This window comes from Carcharodon carcharias, chromosome 10, assembly GCF_017639515.1.
Source record: "Carcharodon carcharias isolate sCarCar2 chromosome 10, sCarCar2.pri, whole genome shotgun sequence".
Classification (NCBI taxonomy): Eukaryota; Metazoa; Chordata; class Chondrichthyes; order Lamniformes; family Lamnidae; genus Carcharodon; species Carcharodon carcharias.
The window spans coordinates 50471970-50495130 of record NC_054476.1 but is presented as its reverse complement, the minus strand read 5'-3'; the positions used below and the strand labels follow the sequence as shown (position 1 = coordinate 50495130).

General features: G+C 41.6%; 1 protein-coding gene across 1 annotated transcript in view; it reads left to right on the top strand.

The window, feature by feature from the left end:
• Positions 1-23161, top strand: part of sbf2 (SET binding factor 2) — a 665078-nt gene that overhangs the window by 26046 nt on the left and 615871 nt on the right. The gene's annotated exons all lie outside the window — the stretch shown is intronic.

The following is a 23161-nucleotide window of genomic DNA, read 5'->3' as shown; positions in this document are numbered from 1 at the left end:
GTTAAAGGGTCAGTCACGAGGGGACACAAGTTCAAGGTGAGGGGCAAGAGGTTTAGGGGAGATGTGAGGAAAAACGTTTTTAGCCAGAGGCTGGTGACAGTCTGGAATGCGCTGCCTGGGAGGGTGGTGGAGGTGGGTTGCATCACATCCTTTAAAAAGCACCTGGATGAGCACTTGGCATGTCATAACATTCAAGGCTATGGGCCAAGTGCTGGTAAATAGGATTAGGTAGGTAGGTCAGGTGTTTCTCACGTGTAGGTGCAGACTCGATGGACCGAAGGGCCTCTTCTGCACTGAGAGATTGTGTGATTTGCTTTGTTAATTAAGAGCATGATGGTTCTTCCCATTGGCTAATCATGGGGATTTATATTACTTGCTCTACATTCCCTCACATTAAAAGTTTGAAATATATCATTAATATTAAAAGTAAACATTGGGTCAGGTGTAAGCCATTTAGTGCCTTGAGCATGTTCTGCCAATGAACGAGATCACAACCTGATGTGTAGCTTAACTCCACTTAGCCACCTTTGTTCCATATTTCATGTTATCAGTGTCAGTCTTGAAAATTTCAATTGTCCCTGCATCCAAAACCTTTTGGGCTGGTGAATTCCAGATTTCCATTACCGTTTGTTTGAAAAGTGCGTCTCTATTTCACACCTGAATGACCTAGCTCTAATTTTAGGGTTATAGAAACATAGAACCTAGGAGCAGGAGTAGGCCATTCGGCTCTTTGAGCCTGCTCCACCATTCATTATGATCATGGCTGATCATCCAACTCAATAGCCTGCTCCTGCTTTCTCCCCATAACCTTTGAACATTTTTGCCCCAAGAACTATATCTAACTCCTTCTTGAAAACAAACAATGTTTTAATCTCAACTACTTTCTGTGGTAATGAATTCCACAGGCTCAACACTCTCTAGGTGAAGAAATTTCTCCTCATCATAGCCCTAAATGGTCTACCTCATATCCTCAGACTGTGACCCCTGGTTCTGGACTCCCCCACCATCGGGGACGTCCTTCCTGCATCTACCCTACCTAGTGCTGTTAGAATTTTATAGGTTTCTATGAGATCCCCCCTGATTCTTCTGAACTCCAGCAAATATAATCCTAATCGACTTAATCTCTCCTCATATCTCAGTCCCGCCATCCCAGGAATCAGCCTGGTAAACCTTCGCTGCACTCCCTCTATAGCAAGAACATCCTCCCTCAGATAAGGAGACCAAAACTGCACACACTATTCCAGGTGTGGTCTCACCAAGGCCCTGTACAATTGTAGCAAGACATCCCTGTTCCTGTACTCGAATCCTCTGGCTATGAAGGCCAACATACCATTTGCCACCTTTACCGCCGGCTGCACCTGCATGCTTACCTTCAGCGACTGGTGTACAAGGACACCCAGGTCTCTCTCAATTTATAGCCATTCAGACAATATCTGCCTTCCTGTTTTTGCTACCAAAATGGATAACCTCACATTTATCCACATTATACTGCATCTGCCATGCATTTGCCCACTCACAGCTTGTCCAAATCACACTGAAGCATCTCTGCATCCTCCTCACAGCTCACCCTCCTACCCAGCTTTGTCATTTGCAAATTTGGAGATATTATATTTAATTCCCTCATCTAAATCATTAATATATATATTGTGAATAACTGGAGTCCCAGCACCGATCCCTGCAGTTTCCCACTATTGACTGCCTGCCATTCGTTTATTCCTACTCTTTGTTTCCTATCTGCCAACCAGTTTTTTTATCCATCTCAATACACTACCCCCAAACCCCATGCACTTTAATTTTACACAGCAATCTCTTATTTGGGACTTTGTCGAAAGCCTTCTGAAAGTCCAAATAAACCACATCCACTGGCTGCCCCTCATCAACTCTACTAGTTACATCCTCAAATTTCCAGTAGATTTGTCAAGCATGATTTCCCTTTCATAAATCCATGCTGACTCTGTCCGATTCTGCCATGGTTTTCCAAGTGCTCAGCTATTAAATCTTTTATAATGAACTCTAGAATTTTCCCCACTACCGACGTCAGGCTGATTGGTCTATGATTCCCTGTTTTCTCTCAACCTCCCTTTTTAAATAGTGGGTTTACATTAGCTACCCTCCAATCTGTAGGAATTGTTCCAGAGCCTATAGAATTTCGGAATATGACCACCAATGCATCCACTATTTCTAGGGCCACTTCCTTAAGGTCTCTGGGACGTAGATTATCCCCGGGGATTTATCGACCTTCAATCTTATCAATTTCCCCAACACCATTTCCCTACTAATACTGATTTCTTTCAGTTCCTCCCTCTCACTAAACCCTGTGTTCCCCAACATTTCTGGTGTGTTATTAGTGTCCTCCTTTGTGAAGACAGAACCAAAGTATGTATTTAGTTGGTCAGTCATTTTTTTGTTCCCCATTATAAATTCCCCTGTTCCTGACTGTAAGAGACCTACATTTGTCTTCACCAATCTTTTTCTCTTCACATACCTATAGAAACTTTGACAGTCAGTTTTTATGTTCCCTACAAGCTTACTCTCGTACTCTATTTTCCTCTTCTTAATCAATCCCTTGGTCCTCCTTTGCTGAATTCTAAATTGCTCCCAATCCCCAGGTGTGTTGTTTTTTCTGGCCAATTTTTAATGCCTCTTCCTTGCATCTAATGCTATCTCTAATTTCCCTTGTAAGCCATGGTTTGGCCACCTTTCTTGTTTTACTTTTGAGCCAAACAATTGTTGCAGTTCACCCACGCGCTCTTTGAATGTTTGTCATTGCCTATTCACTGTGTTCCCTTTAAGTAACGTTTCCCAATCCATCATAGCCAACTCGCGCCTCATACCATCGTAGTTTCCTTTATTAAGATTCATGGCCCAAGTCTGAGAATCAACTACGTCACTCTCCATCTTGATGAAAAATTCTACCATATAATGGTTGCTCATCCCCAAGGGGCCTTGCACAACTAGATTGCCAATTATTCCTTTCTCATCACACAACACCCAGACTAGGATGGCCTGTTCTTTTGTTGGTTCCTCAATGTATTGGTCCGTAAAAACATCCCATATACACTCCAGGAATTCCTCCTCTGCAGTATTGTTACTAATTTGATTTGCCCAATCTATATGCAGATTAAAGTTACCCATAATTACAGATGTTCCTTTATTACATGCGTCTCCAATTTCCTGTTTAAAACCATTCCCAACATCACCACTACAGTTTGGGGGTCTATATACAGCCCCCACTAACATTTTTTGCCCCTTAATGTTTTTTCAGCTCTACCCATACAGATTCCACATCGTTGGAGCTAATATCTTTCCTCACTATTGTGTTAATTCCCTCTTTAACCAGCAATGCAACTCCACCGCCTTTCCCTTTTTGTCTGTCCTTCCTAAATACTGAATACCCCTGGATGTTCAGTTCCCATCCCTGGTCACCCTGCAGTCATATCTCCGTAATCCCAACTATGTCATACCTATGTTTACATCTAATTGTGCAGTTAATTCATCCAGTTTATTGTGAATGCTCCTCGCATTAAGGCACAAAGCCTTAAAGCTTGACTTTTTAAACATTACTTGTCCCATTCCCACTATCTTTCACTGAGGCCCTGTTTGATTCTTGCTCTTCATTTCTCTGACTATCATTTTTCTTATTCCGCTTTCTGTCTTTTGTTCTTGTCTTTGATTCCGCTTCCTCTGACTCCTTGCATAGGTTCCCATCCCCCTGCCATTTTAGTTTAAACCCTCCCCAACCACTCTATCAAGTGTTCCCCCTAGGACATCAGTCTGAGTCCTGCCCAGATGTAACCTGTCCAGTTTTTACTGGTCCCACCTCCCCCAGAACCGATCCCAAGCCCCAGGAACCTGAAACTCTCCCCTTCACACCATCTCTTCAGCCACGTATTCATCCAAAATATCCTGCTATTTCTACTTTGACTGGTGGTACATGGCACTGGTAGTAATCCTGAGATCACTAACTTGGAGGGTCCTACTTTTCAACTTATGTCCTAACTCCCTATATTCTGCTTTTAGGACTTCATCCCTTTTTTTATCTATGTCGTTTGTACCAATGTGTACCACGACCACTGGGTGTTCACCACCCCCCCCCCCTCTTCAGAATGTCCTGTAACCGCTCTGAGACATCCTTGACCCTAGCACCAGGGAGGCAACATACCTTCCTGGAGTCTTGTTTGTGGCCACAGAAATGCCTATCCATTCCCCTTACAATTGAACCCCCTATAACTATTGCATTCCCACACTTTTTATTCCTCCCATGTGCAGCAGAGCGAACCGCGATGCAACAAATTTGGCTGTTGCTGGTTTCTCCTGAGAGGCCATTCCCCCCAACAGTATCCAAAGCGGTGTATCTGTTTTGCAGGGAAATAGCCACAAGAGATTTCTGCACTGCCTGCCTAGTCCTCTTGCTTTGCCTGGTGGTCACCCATTCCCTTCCTGCCTGTGGACACTTAGCCTGCGGTGTGACCGCCTGTCTATACATGCTATCCACGATTTTCCTAAGTTTTTCCTAAGGTTTAATGAAAATTAAAACTGAAAACTACTTACAATGATGTCTGACCAAGGTGTGGTGAGAATCACTTGTTCAACATTTGAATTTCAACACCCTTGATATAAAGGCCAACATTCCATATGCCTTTTTAATTTCTCCTTGTACCTGTACACCAGCTACCAGTGATTTGTGTATATGTGCACCTAAATCTCTTCATCCTTCCACAGTTTCTAGCTTCTCACCATAAGTAAAATATTCCAATGAATCTTTTTCAAATGCAGTATGGATGAGCTCAAACTTTGACATATTGACCTAATTATGCCATATTCTGTTTATGCCCTTTGGTAACTTGCATACATACTGAATTTAATTTGCGTCCTAACTTAGTATCATTTGCAAATTTGGATGTGGGTTCTTGATTCTTCATCAGAGATCAATCTATCTGGTGAAAAGCCTAGGCCCCAGAAACTAAGCATCTTCATCATGTTTGATTTTAATAAAAGCTGAGACTTCTAACATTGAAATGGAATGTTAGTTTATGGAGGTTCTGTTACAAACACACACAATGAAGGACAACTGTTTTGTGTTAATAACAAAAACAAAATACCTGGAAAAACTCAGCAGGTCTGGCAGCATCGGTGGAGAGGAGCACAGCTGACGTTTCAAGTCCGCATGACTCTTCAACAGAACTAATTAAAAATAGAGAAGGGATGAAATATAAGCTAGTTTAAGGGGGGTGGGGGGGGATGGTTGGGACAAGAAGAGCTAGTTAGAGGGCCAGTGATAGGTGGAGATAACCAAAAGATGTCACAGACAAAAGGACAAAGAGGTGTTGAAGGTGGTGATATTATCTACAGGAATGTGCTAATTAAGGGTAGAAAGCAGGACAAGCAAGGTGCAGATAGCCCTAGTGGGGGTGGGGTGCGATGAAGGAATCGGAAAAAGGCTAAAAGGTAGAGATAAAACAATGGATGGAAATACATTTAAAAATAATGGAAATAGGTGGGAAAAGAAAAATCTATATAAATTATTGGAAAAAACAAGAAGGAGGGGGAAAAATCGGAAAGAGGGTGGGGATGGAGGAGAGAGTTCATGATCTAAAGTTGTTGAACTCAATATTCAGTCCGGAAGGCTGTCAAGTGCCTAGTCGGAAAATGAGGTGCTGTTCCTCCAGTTTGCGTTGAGCTTCACTGGAACAATGCAGCAAGCCAAGGATGGGCATGTGGGCATGAGAGCAGGGTGGAGTGTTGAAATGGCAAGCAACAGGGAGGTCTGGGTAATGCTTGCAGACAGACCGAAGGTGTTCTGCAAAGCGGTCACCCAGTCTGTGTTTAGTCTCTCCAATGTAGAGGAAACCGCATTGGGAGCAACGAATGCAGTAGACTAAGTTGAGGGAAGTGCAAGTGAAATGCTGCTTCACTTGAAAGGAGTGTTTGGGCCCTTGGACGGTGAGGAGAGGGGAAGTGAAGGGGAAAGTGTTGCATCTTCTGCGGTTGTATGGGAAGGTGCCGTGGTAGGGGGTTGAGGTGTAGGGGGTGATGGAGGAGTGGACCAGGGTGTCACGGAGGGAACGATCCCTACGGAATGCCGCCGGGGGGGTGGTGAAGGGAAGATGTGTTTGGTGGTGGCATCATGCTGGAGTTGGCGGAAATGGCAGAAGATGATCCTTTGAATGGGGAGGCTGGTGGGGTGATAAGTGAGGACAAGGGGGACCCTGTCATGTTTCTGGGAGGGAGAAGGTGTGAGGGCGGATGCGCGGGAGATGGGCCGGACACGGTTGAGGGCCCTGTCAACCACTGTGGGTGGAAAACCTCGGTTAAGGAAGAAGGAGGACATGTCAGAGGAACTGTTTTTGAAAGTGGCATCATCAGAACAGATGTGACAGAGGCGAAGGAACTGAGAGAATGGGATGGAGTACTTACAGGAAGTGGGGTGTGAGGAGCTGTAGTCGTGGTAGGTGTGGGAGTCAGTAGGCTTGTAATGGATATTGGTGGACAGTCTTATCACCAGAAATTGAGACAGAGAGGTCAAGGAAGGGATGGGAAGTGTCAGAGATGGACCATGTGAAAATGATGGAGGAGTGGAAATTGGAAGCAAAATTAATAAATTTTTCCAGGTCCTGAAGAGAGCATGAAGCAGCACCGAATTTTGTGTTGATTGTTTGAAATTAATATTCTTTGCAAAATCTGGAGTGATACAGCACCTCAGTGTTCCTCTGCACCAAGCCATAATGAATGATACCTTAGAAACATAGAATCTTAAGATGCCTGTGCCATCTATTTGCAAATGCTGTCCCATTACCCTGCAAATTAGTTCTCGTTATTCTTCTAAACTCCAGTGAATACAGACCTCGTCAGCCCAATCTCTCCTCATGTGACAATCCTGCCACCCCAGGAATCAGTCTGGTGAACTTCAGGTATGCCCCTCCTCTGGCAAGTATATCCTTTTCTTAGGTAAGGAGACCAAAACTGCATACAACACTCCAGGTGTGGTCTCAACAAGGCCCTGTATAACAGCAGGAAGACATCCTTGCAAAAACAGAATTACCTGGAAAAACTCAGCAGGTCTGGCAGCATTAGTGAAGAATTCTGTTTTTGTTTTGGATTTCCCGCATCCGCAGTTTTTTTTTGTTTTTAGACATCCTTGCACCTGTACTAACGTCCTCTTGCAATGAAGGCCAACATACCATTTGCCTTCTTAACTGCTTGCCGAAACTGTATGCTTGTTTTCAGTGATTGGTGTACAAGAACATCCAGGTCCCTTTGTACATCAACATTTCCCAATCTAACACCATTTAAATAATACTCTGCCATTCTGTTTTTTGTACCAAAGTGGGTAACTTCACACTTATCCATGTTATATTGCATCTGCCATGTATTTGCCCACTCACTCAACTTGTCTAAATCACCTTGAAACCTCTTAACATCCCCCTCATCACTCTTATTCCCACCTAGTTTTGTGTCATCAGCAAACTTGAAAATGTTACTTTTGGTTCCCTCCTTATCCAAATCATTGATATATATTGTGAATAGCTGGGGCCCAAACACTGATCGCTGTGGTACCCAACTAGTTGCCACCTGCCATTCTGAAAAAGACCCATTTATTCTTACCTTCTGTTTTCTGTCTGCTAATTAATTCTCAATCCATGCCAATATATCAGCCCCAATCCCATGTGCTTTAATTTTGCACACTAACCTCTGTGACTTTATCAAATATTTTCTGAAAATTCAAATGCACCACATCCACTGGTTCTCCCTTATCTATTCTGCTAGTTACATCCTCAAAAAAAACACCAGTAGGTTTGTCAAACATGATTTCCCTTTCTAATCCTGTTTATATTTTCTAAGTGTCCTGTTTTCACATACTTTATAATAGGCACTAGCATTTTCCCTACCACTGATGTTAGGCTAACTGGTCTGTAATTCAGTTTTATCCCTCCTTCCTTTTTTAAATCGTGGGGTTACATTTGCTACCCTCCAACCTGCCAGACTGTTCCAGAATCTACAGAATTTTGGAAGATGACAATCAATGCATCCACTATTTCCATGGCCACCTCCTTTAGTACCCTGAGATGTAGATTATCAGGCCCTGGAGATTTATCGACTTTCTGTCCCATTAATTTCTCCAGCACTTTTTTTTAGTAATACTAATTTCCTTCAATTCCTCCTTCTCACCAGATCCTCGGTTTTTTAGTATTTCTGGGAAGTTATTTGTGTCTTCCTCCATGAAGACAGAACTAAAGTAGTTGTTTAATTTCTCTGCGATTTCTTTGTTCTCTGTTATGAATTCTCCCGTTTCAGACTGCAAGGGACCTACATTTGTCTCCACAAATTTTTTTTCTTCTTGCGTCATTACAGAAACTTTTATAGTCTTTTATGTTCTTTGCAAATTTACTCTCATACTCTTTCTCCCCTTTTAATCAATCTCTTGGCCCTCCTTTGCTGAATTCTAAACTGCTTCCAATCCTTAGGCTTGCTACTTCTTTTAGCAACTTTAATTGACTCCTCTTTGGATCTAATGCTGTCCTTAATTTCTTTTGTTAGCCATAGTTGGGCTATTTTTCCTGTTGTGTTTTGTGCCAGAAAGGAATATATATCTGTTGCAATGTGTACATTTGTTCCTTAAATATTAGCCATTGCCTATCCACTGTCATGCCTTTCAATGAAGTTCCCGAAGCTATCTTAGCCAATTTATGCCTCATACCTTTGTAGTTTCCTTTGTTTAGATTTAGGACCCTTGTTTCAGATTGGACCATTTCACTTTTCAACCTAAGGAAGAATTCTGTCATGTTATGGTCAGTGTTCCCTCAAGGACCGTGCACAACAAGATTATTGCACAAAACCAAATCTAGGAAACTTGTTCCCTAGATGGTTCCTTGACGTACTGGTCTAAAAAATTATCTTGTACCCACTCCAAGAATTCATCCGCCATAGCATTATTGCTAATTTGGCTTGCCCAGCCTATGTGTAGATTAAAGTCACCCATGATTACTGTAGCATCCTTGTTTCATGCATCTCTAATTTCCTGTTTAATACCATCCCCTATCTTACCTTGGAGGCCAAAAGACGACAGCCACTAATGCTTTCCACACTTTGTTGCTCCGTAGCTCCACCCAGACTGATTCTACGTCTAAATTTTCTGAGCCAATATCCTCTCTCAAAAGTGCAATGATTTCACCCTTAACTAACAATGCCATGTCACCTCCTTTTCCTTTTTGTCTGTCCTTCCTAAATATCCAATATCCTTGGATATTCAGTTCCCAGCCTTGGTCACTCTGCAGTCATTTCTTCATAATTGCAATCGTATTGTACCAATTTACATCTATTTGTGCTGTTAATTTGTCTACCTTATTGCGAATGTGCTGTGCATTCAGATATAGTGCCTTTAGACTTGTCTTTTTACACATTTTTTTGTGCTATGGCCCTATTTGCTGCTAGCCCCTGTTTCCTCTGCCTTCCATTTTTGCTTCTTATTTTTCTGTCTTTCATTTCTATCTTTGTTTCCTTCTCTTGTGTCTCCCTGCTCAGGTTCCTAACCCCACAGTACCAGCGAATACCCCTGCGAGGGTATTGGTCCTGGTCCTGCTGGGATGCAACCCGTCCAGCTTGTACAGGTCCCATCTTCCCGATGCCTCAGTCCCGATGCCTCAGGAATCTAAACCCCTCCTTCCTATACCAGCTTTCCAGCCACACATTCTTCTGGTCTATTCTTCTATTTTTAACCTAACTAGCACATGACACTGGGAGCAATCCTGAGATTTCTACCTTTTGAAGTCCTGCTTTTTAATTTATTGCCTAGCTCCCTATATTCTGCTTTCAGGACCTGATCCCTCTTTTTACCAGGTCGTTGATACTGATATGGACTATGACCTCTGGCTATTCACCCTCCCCCTTCAGAATGACCTGCAGCTGCTCAATGACATCCATGACCTGGCACCAGGAAGGGAATGTACTGGTGTCACGTCTGTGGCCATAGAAACGTCTCTGTATTCCCCTTGCGATGGAATCCCCTATCACTATTGCTCTCCCACTCTTTGTCTCTCTCCCACCCCCCAATGCAGCTGAGCCACTCCTGGTGTCAGGGATTTAGCTCTTGCTGCATTCCCCTGAGAAACCATCTCCTCCAGCAGTATCTAAATTGGAAAACCTGTTGAGAGAGCAAGATGGTCCCAGGGGACTCCTGCATACCCTAGCAAGTGTCTTTACTCCGTCTGGCGGTTACCCATTCCCTTTCTGCCTGTGCGCTCTTTACTTGCGGTGTGACCACTTCACTGTACGTGCTATCCACAAAGACCTCGGCTCTGTTGATGCTACACATTGACTCCAGACACTGCTGCAGACCCGAAATGCAGATTTCAAGTAGCTGCAGCTGGAGACATTTCCTGCACTGTGGTCACCATGGACATTGGAAGTGTCCCTGACTTCCCACATTGAAAAGGATGAGCGTTCCACATGACCGAGCTACCTGCTATGACATACCCTTAAATTACTCCCTTTTTTTTACTTCCTCTAGCTTAGAGAATATTAAGGACAGTAGAAATACTTGTCCTACTTACTAAAGCCGCTGTGCTTGTTTCTGAGGAAAGGTTGAAAATGAAAGGATCACCTCCTTCCCTCTTCACTGAACTCCCTCACTCACCAAACCAACTGATGCACTCAAATGCAGCCCAAGATAGCACGCAGTGTAACCAAATAGTTGTGGCTAAAAAGGCAAAGGACTTGAGCAGCATACTTTTGGGAGATTAGGTAATCCCCAAACCTTGTCTAAATCCATATCACATAACAAATTTGGGATGTGCTCATAATCCACCATATTCCCGTAATAGAAATCTGAAATAGGCTAATAGTGGTCCTGATGTATCTCCATAATGGCAATAATGCTATCAGTCTAGCAATAAATCTGTATCATTTTAAGGGCTTATTTATCAATTCCATTATGGAACAATAAAGCACTCCCAGCTTCCTTCACCACAGGTGAATCCTGAACCTGGCATCAGAGGCATAATTATGCTTGACCAGCTTCTTAATGGAGGCATGATTATGCCTTTGCAATAATTATCAACCAAATTCTATCTGACCTGTTCTATTACCTTCAGATTAAACCCTTACTCTAGGGCCTGGCCAATGCATTCCAAAAACTCCAAACAAGTTTCCAACTCTGGCACAACGTTTGCATGCTGGTCAAATGACAATACAGAAAGCTTAAAAAAGGTTTGAGAATGTTCAGCAGAGAAGCAATGGAGAGAAGTGTCGAAGAAGATCCCTAGAACTACCATTTGAACTAGAATGCATGAGGGCCATTTCAATATAAGATACTAAGCATGCTTTCCTCCATAGATTCCATGCTTCTCTGGTTTAACTGCTACAGGGCATTCTGGTCATGCCTTTGAATTCAGCTGTTCTGGGAAGCAGGGTAATAAGCTGCAGAGAGCATGATCTATTTCGCTATCACAAACTTTAGACTTGTGCTTGAACCTACTGGACAGCAAGCCCCGCCTCAATGTGCAATGTAGTGCACGTTGCTCTTAATTGCAAGATGATGCTTTCCTCCAATGTGGCAAAATACATAACTTCCTCAACAAATGTGTGGGTGAAATGTCTGTGATATATGCCACCTGGAACATGTGTAATGTGTGGAGACTATGTGGAAATTTAGTCCTTTCCAGACAGTGCACAATTCCAACTACTTCTCAAGACCACAATGGAGCTAAAAATAAATGATGCTTCCCAGGGCCATACATAAATTTGTAAAGCTAGCCTAAGCTACTCTGCAAGTTAACAGGGCCCTTGACATTCCTGTCCTCAGCTAACCTCTGGGCCTTGATAATATATTCCAAAGCCTCCCCAATGTGTGCACAGCTATATTGATGACCCTAAATGTGCCACTGTATGCACCAGCATGTGCTGTGAAAAACTATGCAGTGACTTTACAACATCTATGTGTGTTGCTGAAAATAGAGACAGTGTGCTGAGGCTTTTCATCTTGCACCATCAGAACAAATGCAAGAATGCCAAATTTTAGATGTTCACAATTTATGCTTCAGGAAAAATAATTGCTGATTGGTAAGTTGGCTCTGGTTGAAACATTGCCGTGGAGAAAGCAACAGGGAACTTATCCTGATGAGTGCAAAATGAAAATTTTCGGCAACAATTTTTTCTTTTCAGGTTCTGTACCACCAACGACTATGTACGCTTATAATTTAAAATGCTGTTTGAAGCTGAGAATTTCTCTCTCTTTGGCAAAGAACATAAACTTGATTTTATCTGGTCCCCTAGCCTAAATTGTCTGCACTGTTAATTTCTGTTCTGAAATTATTTTCTTAATTCACTACGTGTCCCCAGCTTCAAAAACCTCCTTGAACCTAATTTTTGAACCATGCTGTTGGCTACCATGCCCGGTGTATTCTCTCATTACTCCTGTTCCCTTTCGAGTGAGAAGCTGTTTTCATAATGCTTTGGTGTGCTAATGATGCCTGGTAAATGCATTAACTTTTGCACAAATATCAACTTTTTAAAATGAATTGCAGGGGTAGGTTGGTTCTGTATTTAAGTTTCAGTTTTGTGAACTAATTCAGTTCATCTAGTGTACTTTGTCTTCCCATTGAACTCTCAGGTCTTGTCCTATTTCATGAAAATATTCCAAAGAAACAACAGAAGGTCATCATGCTTCTAATAGTTGGATTAAAAAAAATTGCTGCTTTAGCTGAGACTTAAAGCTGTTTGAGAGTATGAGAATGTTGAGATGAAATACGTTTACTTTCACACCTGTATTTAAAAAAAAGCCCAAGCTTTAAGTATTCATCAAAGCATGTTACATATAGATGATTAAGTGGTTTTGATGTGTATGTCCCAATTGTGACTTTTATTAATAAGAATAGTAGTGTATTCTAGTTCAGTAGCAATGAGCAGCAATTAAACTTATTGGCCTGGGTTTTGCAGTCAGCAGCAAATAAATGATGCACATCGTTCATTATGTTTGCAGACTGTTCATGAGTATCTGAGTGACAACTTGTGCTTATGTGTCTAAAACATCATGGTACCATCTACAGGGGGTCAGGGATGTATGTGACCAGGAGAAGCAACATCAGCTGCTCAGGAGTAAGGATTCTCAATGAGATGTGGAGTGGGGAGGAGGGGATTAACCTTTGGGGAAAAAAAGGGCGAGTTTGAATCGGGTGTTTGAGAAATATGTTTCATGACCCAAATCTGACTCCTCCGACCCATTTCAGACTTTAGCTGAGGCCAGAATGTGGAGCAGGAAGCCAGCCCACTCTTAGTGAGGCATGTACTTGCTTTCAGTATGATAATGAAGCTGCCATTCTATTTTTCAACTTTAACCATTGTTGATCAGGTTTCTTGAGTGTCAGGAGACTTGGCAGCTTCCTGGGGGCTGCTTTGGCAGAGTTAGGAGAGTAAGTGCATTTACACCTACCTCCTGGATCCAGATACCTGCCTGACGACCCTTTGAAGGCATCCCCCCTTCTTGCCCCCCTTCTTTATTTTCCCTCTTGAGGCCCTCAGATCTCTCTCCCACCTCAACACAATCCCCCTCCCCAAAACAGCCACCAGACCTCTGATTGTCTCCCCAGCATGATATTTCTGATTCCTTTCCAGCCCCTGCCTCCAACATGAGGCATATGATTTCCCATCATGCCTCAACTGTGATACTTGCAACCTCTGATTTCCACCCCCTTGCCACCCGCCCCACCACCATGAAGCTTGTGACCTCTGATACACTGCAACCATGAGCACTGTGACCTTTGACCCCCCAACATGAAGTTTGTGACCTCTGATTTCCCCCCCACCGAGGCCATTGATAATTTTTTCTTTCTCCCACAATGTGTGTTCAAATCTCCATCCACCCCTCACCAAGGATTAGCTGTCCACCCGAATGTTGGTAATTTCACCATTATCCTTACTGCAAAGTGTGGGCTGCTTACCACTAGGTAAAAAATATCCTTAGCACCAGCCCCCCTGCCAGAAATAGATAATTGCTACCAGATATAAGGGTAGAATGGTGAACATGCAACATTTTACTCCACTTTTCACATTTAAGAAGATAGCTCTTTAAGCTCTAGTTGTATTTATTTACTAACAATTAACTATTCAGGATAGTTTACCTTCTAATTGGACCATTTGTTTCAGTATACAGCATGATACTCTAGTCAAAAAAATTTAACATTTGTATTCTTATTTGCAATACTGCATTAGAGAAGCAAATTCTTTGACTTGAGCTTTAGCTTTAGGAGGTGATAAAAATACTGTCTGACGATGAGGATTTAATTTGACAAGTTGAGAGATATTTTGCTTGAATTGGAATGCAGTTAGACTGCTGGCAACAATCTATTAAATTTAATTCTCTACATTTAGAAGATTAAATTATGTGCAGAATTGTCTTCACCCTAGCCCCACTAAGGGAAATTATATAAAGTTGTTCTTTTTAAAGATTGTTCTGTGCCTTGGAATGTACAGTTTCTGTAGTACAATGATTGTGGTGAACCTCTTGCCAAAACAATGTTGAACTCTTGGCCTCATCTCCTACATAGTAACATGCTTCATCAGTTAAATTATTACATTAACATTTTATTCTGGGTTATATGGTCAATGTTTTTGTGCACACAGTTGTTTATGTGCAAATATTTAAGCTCATTATTTCTAATATTAACAGCAGATGTTTTAGTTACGAGTCCTGATACGGTTTTTTTTGTTAACTGTTTTTAGCTGAGGCCTATTAAGGTGCCTTAGCTTACTTGTAACTGTTTACAATGCTAAAAATTCTTGCTATGTTTGTGTTGTAGTAAATAATATTCCAATTAAATTTTTGAATTTAGGAATCCTTAAGCAAATTGAATTGAGGCAAAAAAATTCATAAAATCCTATAACATTACAGCACAGAGTGAGGTAATTTGATCCATTGTACCTTCACAAACTGAGTTATTCACTTGGTCCCATTTTTTGGTCCCACACTCTTTTACATTGTTATTGGTTGAGCATGCCTTATTCAGGCCTGGAGCACTTTATTCTGATTGGCTGATCTGATCACAACAAAAGCTTCCTTCACATACAATGTTGCTGTGTTTCCATGGTGTTGAAATTAGCAGTTTCATCAGTGTTGCACACTAATTTGCCAGATGACCAATAAGTGATAATTAAGGAAGTAAGCCTCTCACAATATTGTAAAATTTTGTTTTTGATTATTGAGATCACATGCCAAATGATTTTTAAAAAAATTAATCATAGGATTGTACAATGCAGGAGGCCATTCCGCCCATCTAATCTATGCTGGCTCTTTTGAAGAGCAATACAGTTCGCCCAAGTCTTTGACACTCTTCCCAAAGCGCTTCATTTTTTTTACCCCCTCTTTCAAGTATTTATTCAATTTCCTTCAGTACTATCAGGTAGTGCATTCCCAATCCTAATCACTTTTTGTGTAAAGAATGTTTTTCGCATGTCAGCCCTGGGTATTTTTCCCTCAAATCACCTTAAATCTGTGCTCTCTGGTAATTGACCCTTCAGCCAAAGCAAAAATGCAATCAGCCACATGTGGATTCCCAGTTGGCCAGATGTGGCTGGTGTATTGGACAACACTGTGCTAGAACCCATCATGTCAGATATTTCTTTGCTGTTATTTGGATAAAGCATTAATAGGGTACATATTACAGCTGGCTCCTTTCCAGGATGTGAACTGATGAGAAGAAATTCATTTTGGCTGAGATGCACTGTGGTCAAATTCCTGTGTGGAATAATATCTGATCTCATTGCTACTTTTGGCCAATTTCAGAAGAAGGCTTCCATTACCTTGATGGCTTTACCTTTCCATTGAAAACCTTTATCAAAAGAAAATCCTACTAGAGTTTCTTTAACTTTCGCACTATCTGTGTGGTGGATTTTGCAGGATTTCCCATTCCTTTGACCACACGGGCAACCTTTTGAGGATGTCTGGTGAGGCATTGCCTTTTAGAGCAGGTGGAATGTTCTTTCCTCTTCTTTACACATTTAGTCTAGTTTCTGGTTATCCAGAATACCACCCTTCAGTACCTAGAGGCGGTAAATGTTCTGGGTGCAGGTCCATTTCTAGTTTAAATTATTTAGTCGCATGGCCGAGGCTCCTGATATCCTTGTAGAAATCTAGACTTACGTTACATCGGTAACTACAATGAGCATATTATCGAGCTTTACAAAAAACACAAACAACCTCTTAAAGCCATAGTTAGTATAGCTTCAAATGACTAGGCTTGTTTTGATATTTTAAAGCTCTTAAATTTAAGATGCTAGACCAGGAACCAGCTCGAAGTCACTTCCCTCTGCTGGTGATTTCAATCATGTGATGCCATTCCCAATTTCCTGTAATATAGGGGATCCCAAGTAACTGGTTGATTAGTTCTTCACATTCACAATGGTTGCTCTTTTGAATTGATCTTTACCCACAATCACCAGCGGACCTACCACTGGCAGATGTGTGTTGTGTAGAAAATGTTCCTTCTGTTTAGTAAGGTGTTTGGGTGGTTGATTTTTATTTCTTTGCTTTATGCTTCTCCCAAAGGAATTGAAATTCTGCCCATGGAGCACAGCCTTATGACCTCATAGCATTTATACAGTAGACCTCAAATAGTGTGCTTCCCTTACACATGGCACAAACTTTCCTGTTTTAATATTGGCCATTAACTTTATCTTCACCAGGTTTACATACAAGAGGGTTAACAAAACTGCATCGTTCTGGCTGTAGCTTAATATAATACACACCAAGTTGGAATCAGCACCCTGGCGAATCGCATAAACAAGGCTGTGGATAGGACTTTAAACTAAAAGGTGGGAGTGGTAGTCATTGGAGGGAAATAGTTCTCAATTCTAATGAGAATAGTTGAGGTAATAGAGCAGTGCAGTGATTTGGGTGAAGACACACAGAGTGGGTCAGGGAGGAACAAAGAAATTAATGGTAATGATGCATCAGTGAATAAGGTCCATGCAAAGAATAGTGGCAAAAAAATAAAATTAAAGGCTCTTCATGAATGCCTTGCACATTCACATAGAAGATAGACAAACTAGTGACACAGATGAGTTTGATCAAATTGCCATTTCACAGACATGGTTGCAAGGTGACCAAAGTTGGGAAATAAATACTCCAAGTTACTTAACTTTTCAAAATATTGGGCAAAATGGAAAATGGTGTGAAGTGTCCTGGATAATAAAGAATGACTTGAGGACAGTAGCAAGAAAGGATCTTGGATTAGAAGATCAAGAAGGAGAACCAGTATGGGTGGAGACTAGGAACAAGGGTCAGAAAACACTGGTGAGAGTAGTTAATAGGCCTCCTAGCTGTAGTTATACTGTTAGACAGAGCATTAGGCAAAAAATAATTGGAGCTTGTTACAAAGGCAATGAATTAACCATGCCACATGGGTGGGATCTTTTAATCTTCATAGTGACTGCACAGATTAGATTGGCAATCTGGGAGATGAGTTTATGGAATGTCTACATGACAGAATAATAATATGGTGTGGAACCAACTAGTGATAAAGCTTTCTTTTGAGCTAGTCTTGTGTAATGAGGCAGAGTTAATTAATAATCTCATAATAAAAGATCTATCATAATGCAATTGAATTCTGTGTTAAATTTGAGAGGGACATACTTGAATGCAAAGCAAGAACCTTAAGACTTAAAGCTGATTAACATAGGTAAGAAGGGCGAGCTGGCTAAGTTTGATTGGGTAAATAGACTAAAAGCGAATGATCAGTGGGAAACATTTAAAAAATGGTTCAAAATTTTCAACAAAAATACATTTAATCAAAAAACAAAAACTCAGCCAGAACGATCTATCCTTGGCTAACTAGGGGAGTTACGGATAGTATTAGATTAAAAGAAAATGCTTCTAATGTTGCAAAGAATAGAAGTAAGGTTGAGGATTGGGAGAGTTTTAATAACAGCGAAGGATCACCAAATAGCTAGTAAAAAGAGGGAAAAAATAGAATATGAGAGTAAACTAGCCAAGAATATAAAGGTGGATTATAAAACAGCAGGAAGTGGTGGTGTAGTGGTAATGTCACTGGACTAGCAATCCAGAGGCCCAGGCTAATGTTCTTGGGAAAAGGGTTCAAATTGGATTAATAAAATCTGGAATTAAACGTTAGTCTTGGTAATGGTGACCAGGAAATGATTGTTGAATGTCATAAAAATCCTCTGGTTCACTAATGACCTTTAGAGAAGGAAATCTGCCATCTTTACCTGGTCATGTGACCCCAGACCCACAGCAATGTGGTTGACTCTTAAAAGTCCTCTGAAATGGGCAAACCACTTAGTTGTATCAAACTGCTACAGAAACCTGTCAGACCACTGGCATCAACCTGGGCATCAGAAACGACATTGGCACAGCCAGACCCGTCGACCATGCAAAGTCCTCCTGCCTCGCATCTGGAGGCTTGTGCCAAAATTGAGTGAGCTGTCTCATAGATTAGTCATGCTCAAGGAATTATACCTTACAGACAATGTCCCCATTACCATCCCAGGGTGTGTCCTGTTGCCACTAGAGGTTGTGGCACTGTGGTATACAACTGGGAGCGAGTTGCCCTGGAAGCCCTCAACATTTACCCCTGACCCCATGAAGTCTCAGGGCAACAGGTCAAACATGGTCAAGGAAACCTCCTGCTGATTAGCACCTAACATCCTACCCCACTTCAGCTGATGAATCAGTACTCTTCCACATTGAACACCACTTAGTAGGAACACTGAGGATGGCAAGGGTATAAAATGTATTCTTCATGGGTACTTCAATGTCCATCGCAAAGAGTGTCTTGGTGGCACCACTACTCACTGAGCTGGCTGCGTCCTAAAAGTCATTGCTGCTAGATTGGGCCTGTGGCAGGTGATGAGGAAACCAACAGGAGGAAAAATAACCTACTTGGCCTCATCTTGACCAGTTAATTTCTCATGGATGCATTTGTTCATGACAGTATTGGTAGGAGTGACCACTGCACAGTCCTTCTGGCAACGAAGTCCAATCTTCACAGCCCACCATGTTGTGTGGCACTACCACTATGATAAATGGGATAGATTGTGACCAGATTAATGGGAAACCTCTCTTACTAGCTGGAGTCATACCTAGCACAAAAGAAGATGGTTGTTGGAGGTCAGTCATCTGAGTCCCTGGACATCACTGCTGGAGTTCCGCAAGGTAGTGTCCTAGGCCCAACCACCTTCAGCTGCTTCAATAAATGACTCTGACCATCATGAGGTTAGAAGTGAGGATGTTTGCTGATTATTGCATAATGTTCACCTTTCATGACACCTCAGTCTGTGTCCATATGCAGCAAGTCCTGGACAACATTCAGGCTTGGGCTGATAAGTGGCAAGTAACATTTGCGCAATATAACTGCCAGTCAATGTCTATCTCTGACAAGGGAGAATCTGATCATTGCCCCTTGACAGTCAATGGCATTACCGTTGCTGAATTCCCCACTATCAACATCCTGAGGGGGCTATCATTGACCAGCAATTGAACTGGACCAGCCATATAAATATTGTGGCTACAAGAGCAGGTCAGATGCTGGGAATTTTGCGGTGAGTAACTCACCTCCTGACCAGAACACCAGCGCACGCACACACACACACACACAAACACCCCCCCCCACCCCACAAACCTGTCCGCCATCCACACGGTACAAATCAAGAGTGTAATGGAGTACTCTCCACTTGCCTGGATGAGTGCAGCCCCAAGGGCACTCAAGAAGCTCCAAACCATCCAGGACAAAGCAGCCCACTTGATTGGCATCCCACCCACTGAATAATAAATACAGGGCACCTGTAATAATTTCCACCTTTGGTGCCATCTGTACTTCTGTTTGTAGGAGAGGGTTTAGAGTGCAGACAAACAACTAGACTTATTGCGCTAAAGGTCGGGTGAGGTGATGAAGTTCGTGTTGATTCTGGTTGTGTCGGCTCAGGTCAGGAACTTCCTGCGCCAAAGGTCAATGAGGCTCAAAAAAAAAAGTGCTGTTTTTGGATGTGTTTGGTTTTCAGATTTATGGATAAAGGACACTCAACCTTTTCTGCTATTCAGGAAAGGACGGAAAGGGAAAATTGGGAACTGTCAGCTAGTTAGCCTGACATCAGTGGTCAAGAAATTGCAGGAATCTATTATTAAGGAAGTCTTAACAACGCATTTAGAAAATCATAGCATGATCAGACAGAGTCAACATGGCTTTACAAAATGGAAATTATGTTTGCCAATTTTATTAGAGTTTTAAATGGTCTAGCTAGTAGGATAAACAAAGGGAAGCCAGTAGATTTGATATACTTGGGATTTTCAAAAGGATTCAATAAGATGCTGTACAAAAAGTTAATATGCAAGATAAGAGCTCATAGAGCTGGGGTAGCATATTAGCATGAATGGAGGATGGGTTAGTGGACCAGAAGCTAAAGGTGGGGATAAATTGGGCATTTTCAAGTTAGCAGGCTGTACTAATAGAATGCGGTAAGAGCCAATGCTGGCCCCAACTATTCACAATCTACATTAGTAATTTAGACGAAGAGATCGAGAGTGAATGCATCCAGGTTTGCAGATAATACAAAGCTAGGTGGAATGTAAACTCTGAACAGGACACGGGCTGCAAAGAGATACAGACAGCTTAGTTGGGTGGGCAACAAGGTGGCAGATGGAGTATAATGTGGGGAAGTGTGAGATTATTCACATTGGTCATAAAAATAGAAACAATAAATATTTTTGAAAAGTGTGAAACATTTAAATGTTGATTTCAGAGGCACTTGGATGTACTCGTACAAGGAACACAAAGTTGGCATGCAGGTACAGCAAACAAATAGGAAGGTAAATGGCATCATGTCCTTTATTGCAAGGAGATTGGAACCTATGAATAAGGAAACCTTGCTGTATTTGTACTGTATAGGGCTTTGTGCAATTTTGGTCTCCATATCTAAGCAAAAATATTCTTGCCTTGGAAACGGCACAATGAAGGTTTCTATATTCTAGATTGATTCCTGGGATGAGTGTTGTCTTTTGATTAGAGGCTGAGTAAATTTGGTCTTTGAATTGAGTTTACAAGAGTGAGAGGTGCATCTTGAAATGTACAAGATTTTGAAAGAACTTGAAAACATTGACCCTGAGAGCTTGTTTCCCTTGGCTGTGAGAACTTGGAAATTTGCATCTGAAATTTTTCAACCTTTTCAATGCTCGTTGTGCGATATTGAATCTTTCTAAATGTTTTTTGTTGCGTCACCTATAATAGCATAACAATGAAACAGCATTTCCACTTTTTGCGAAGTAGAAGTATCAATATAGATTATAAATTTACAGTATCACTAGGTGATGGGGACGGGGAGGGTGATGTGAAATCCTTATTGTTATCCAGTGGCCCTTGCTTGGAAAGTGTGCAAATGTGGATTGGTCAGACTTGTGGCAAGTGAAGTTTAATGCAGAGAAGTGTGAAGTGAAACATTTTGGTAGGAAGAAAGAGATGAGGCAATATAATATAGAGGGTACAATTCTAAAGGGAATGCAGGGACAAGAGAAACCTGGGGGTATATGTGCATAAGTCATTGAAGGTGGCAGGACAGATTGTGGTCAAAAAGGCATGTGGCCTATTAGGCTTTAAAATGCAGGTATGGAGTACAAAAACAAAAGTTATGAAGAACCTTTTTTAAGACACTGGTTTGGCCTTAACTGGAGTATTGTGTCCAGTCCTGGATGCCGCACTTTAGGAAAGGTGTAAAGGCATTAGAGAGGATCCAGAAACGATTTACTAGAATGGCTCCAGGGATGAGGGACTTCAGTTATGTGGAAAATTTGGAGAAGCTGGAGTCTGCTCCTTGGAGAAGAGAAAGCTAAGAGAGGTTTTCATGAAGATATTCAAAATCATGAGGTGTTTAGGCAGAGAGAGCAAAACTCATTGGTGGAAGGGACGAGAACCAGCAGACAATGATTTAAAGTTCTCAAGTTCTGTCAAAGGGTCATGAGGACTCGAAACGTCAACTCTTTTCTTCTCCGCCGATGCTGCCAGACCTGCTGAGTTTTTCCAGGTAATTCTGTTTTTGTTAATGATTTAAAGTGATTGGCAAAATGGAGACAGGAGGAAATCCTTTGTGCAGTGAATTGTTAGGATCTGGACTGCACTACCCAAGAGGGTGGAAGCAGATACAATTGTGGTTTTCAGAAGGAAATTGGATAAGCTCCTGAAGAGAAAGTAATTACAGGGCCATAGGGAACGAATCAGGGCTAGTTCTGTTGAAGGGTCATGAGGACTCGAAACGTCAACTCTTTTCTTCTCTTCCGATGCTGCCAGACCTGCTGAGTTTTTCCAGGTAATTCTGTTTTTGTTTTGGATTTCCAGCATCCGCAGTTTTTTGTTTTTATCTTTGTTTTTATCTCAGGGCTTGAATGGCCTCTTTCTGTGCTGTAACCATACTATGACTCTATGGACGTATGCAAGTGTGATTGCATTTACCTTATGAAGTTGGGGTTTATTGCGTGTTCAGAGACCATAATAAAAATGTCATGATTTTTCCGAAGTCACCAAGGAACTGTGATGATGCATACCTAGTAGTAAGCATTTATTAGATGAAAACTTATTGGCTTATTTAACTCATTGATTCCTAAGACTGGCTTGTTTATTGCATCTGAAAATCTAAAAATACTTGATTCACACTTATTTTGTCGAACCAAAAAAAAGTCAGAGATTTTCACTAATGTAAACTAGACTCTTTCATTGGAAAGAGTGCTTACAAAAATAATAAAATTCAGTGGTTTCACTTGAATACTTGAGGCCTCGTACATCTGATTCCGTTCAGATTCCCGTGGCCAGCGAACTGTATCGGTGAGAATTAGGCAATAGGAGCAATTCTTAATAGCATTTAGATAAATTAGTTGAGACTGCAAGGTTTTAACATGTTCAGACTAAATAAAACTTAAAACTGCACATTATACTGAGATATAATGGCTCCTGTATTCAGGTCACAATTCTGGAGGATGACTGATGGCACTCTTTCTTCGGTGTCGACTCTGCTAGAGTTTGTAGGGTCAGTAGGAAAGACTGACATTTACGCAGACCAGGCGTACCTAAGTGTCCCTCTCGGCCCTAATCCTAGCTTTGTTTAATGTAAAGGAAGCCTAAGCTTTGAAATTCTTGTCTGTGGAGAATTCCATCTTGCAGCTTATTTGAAA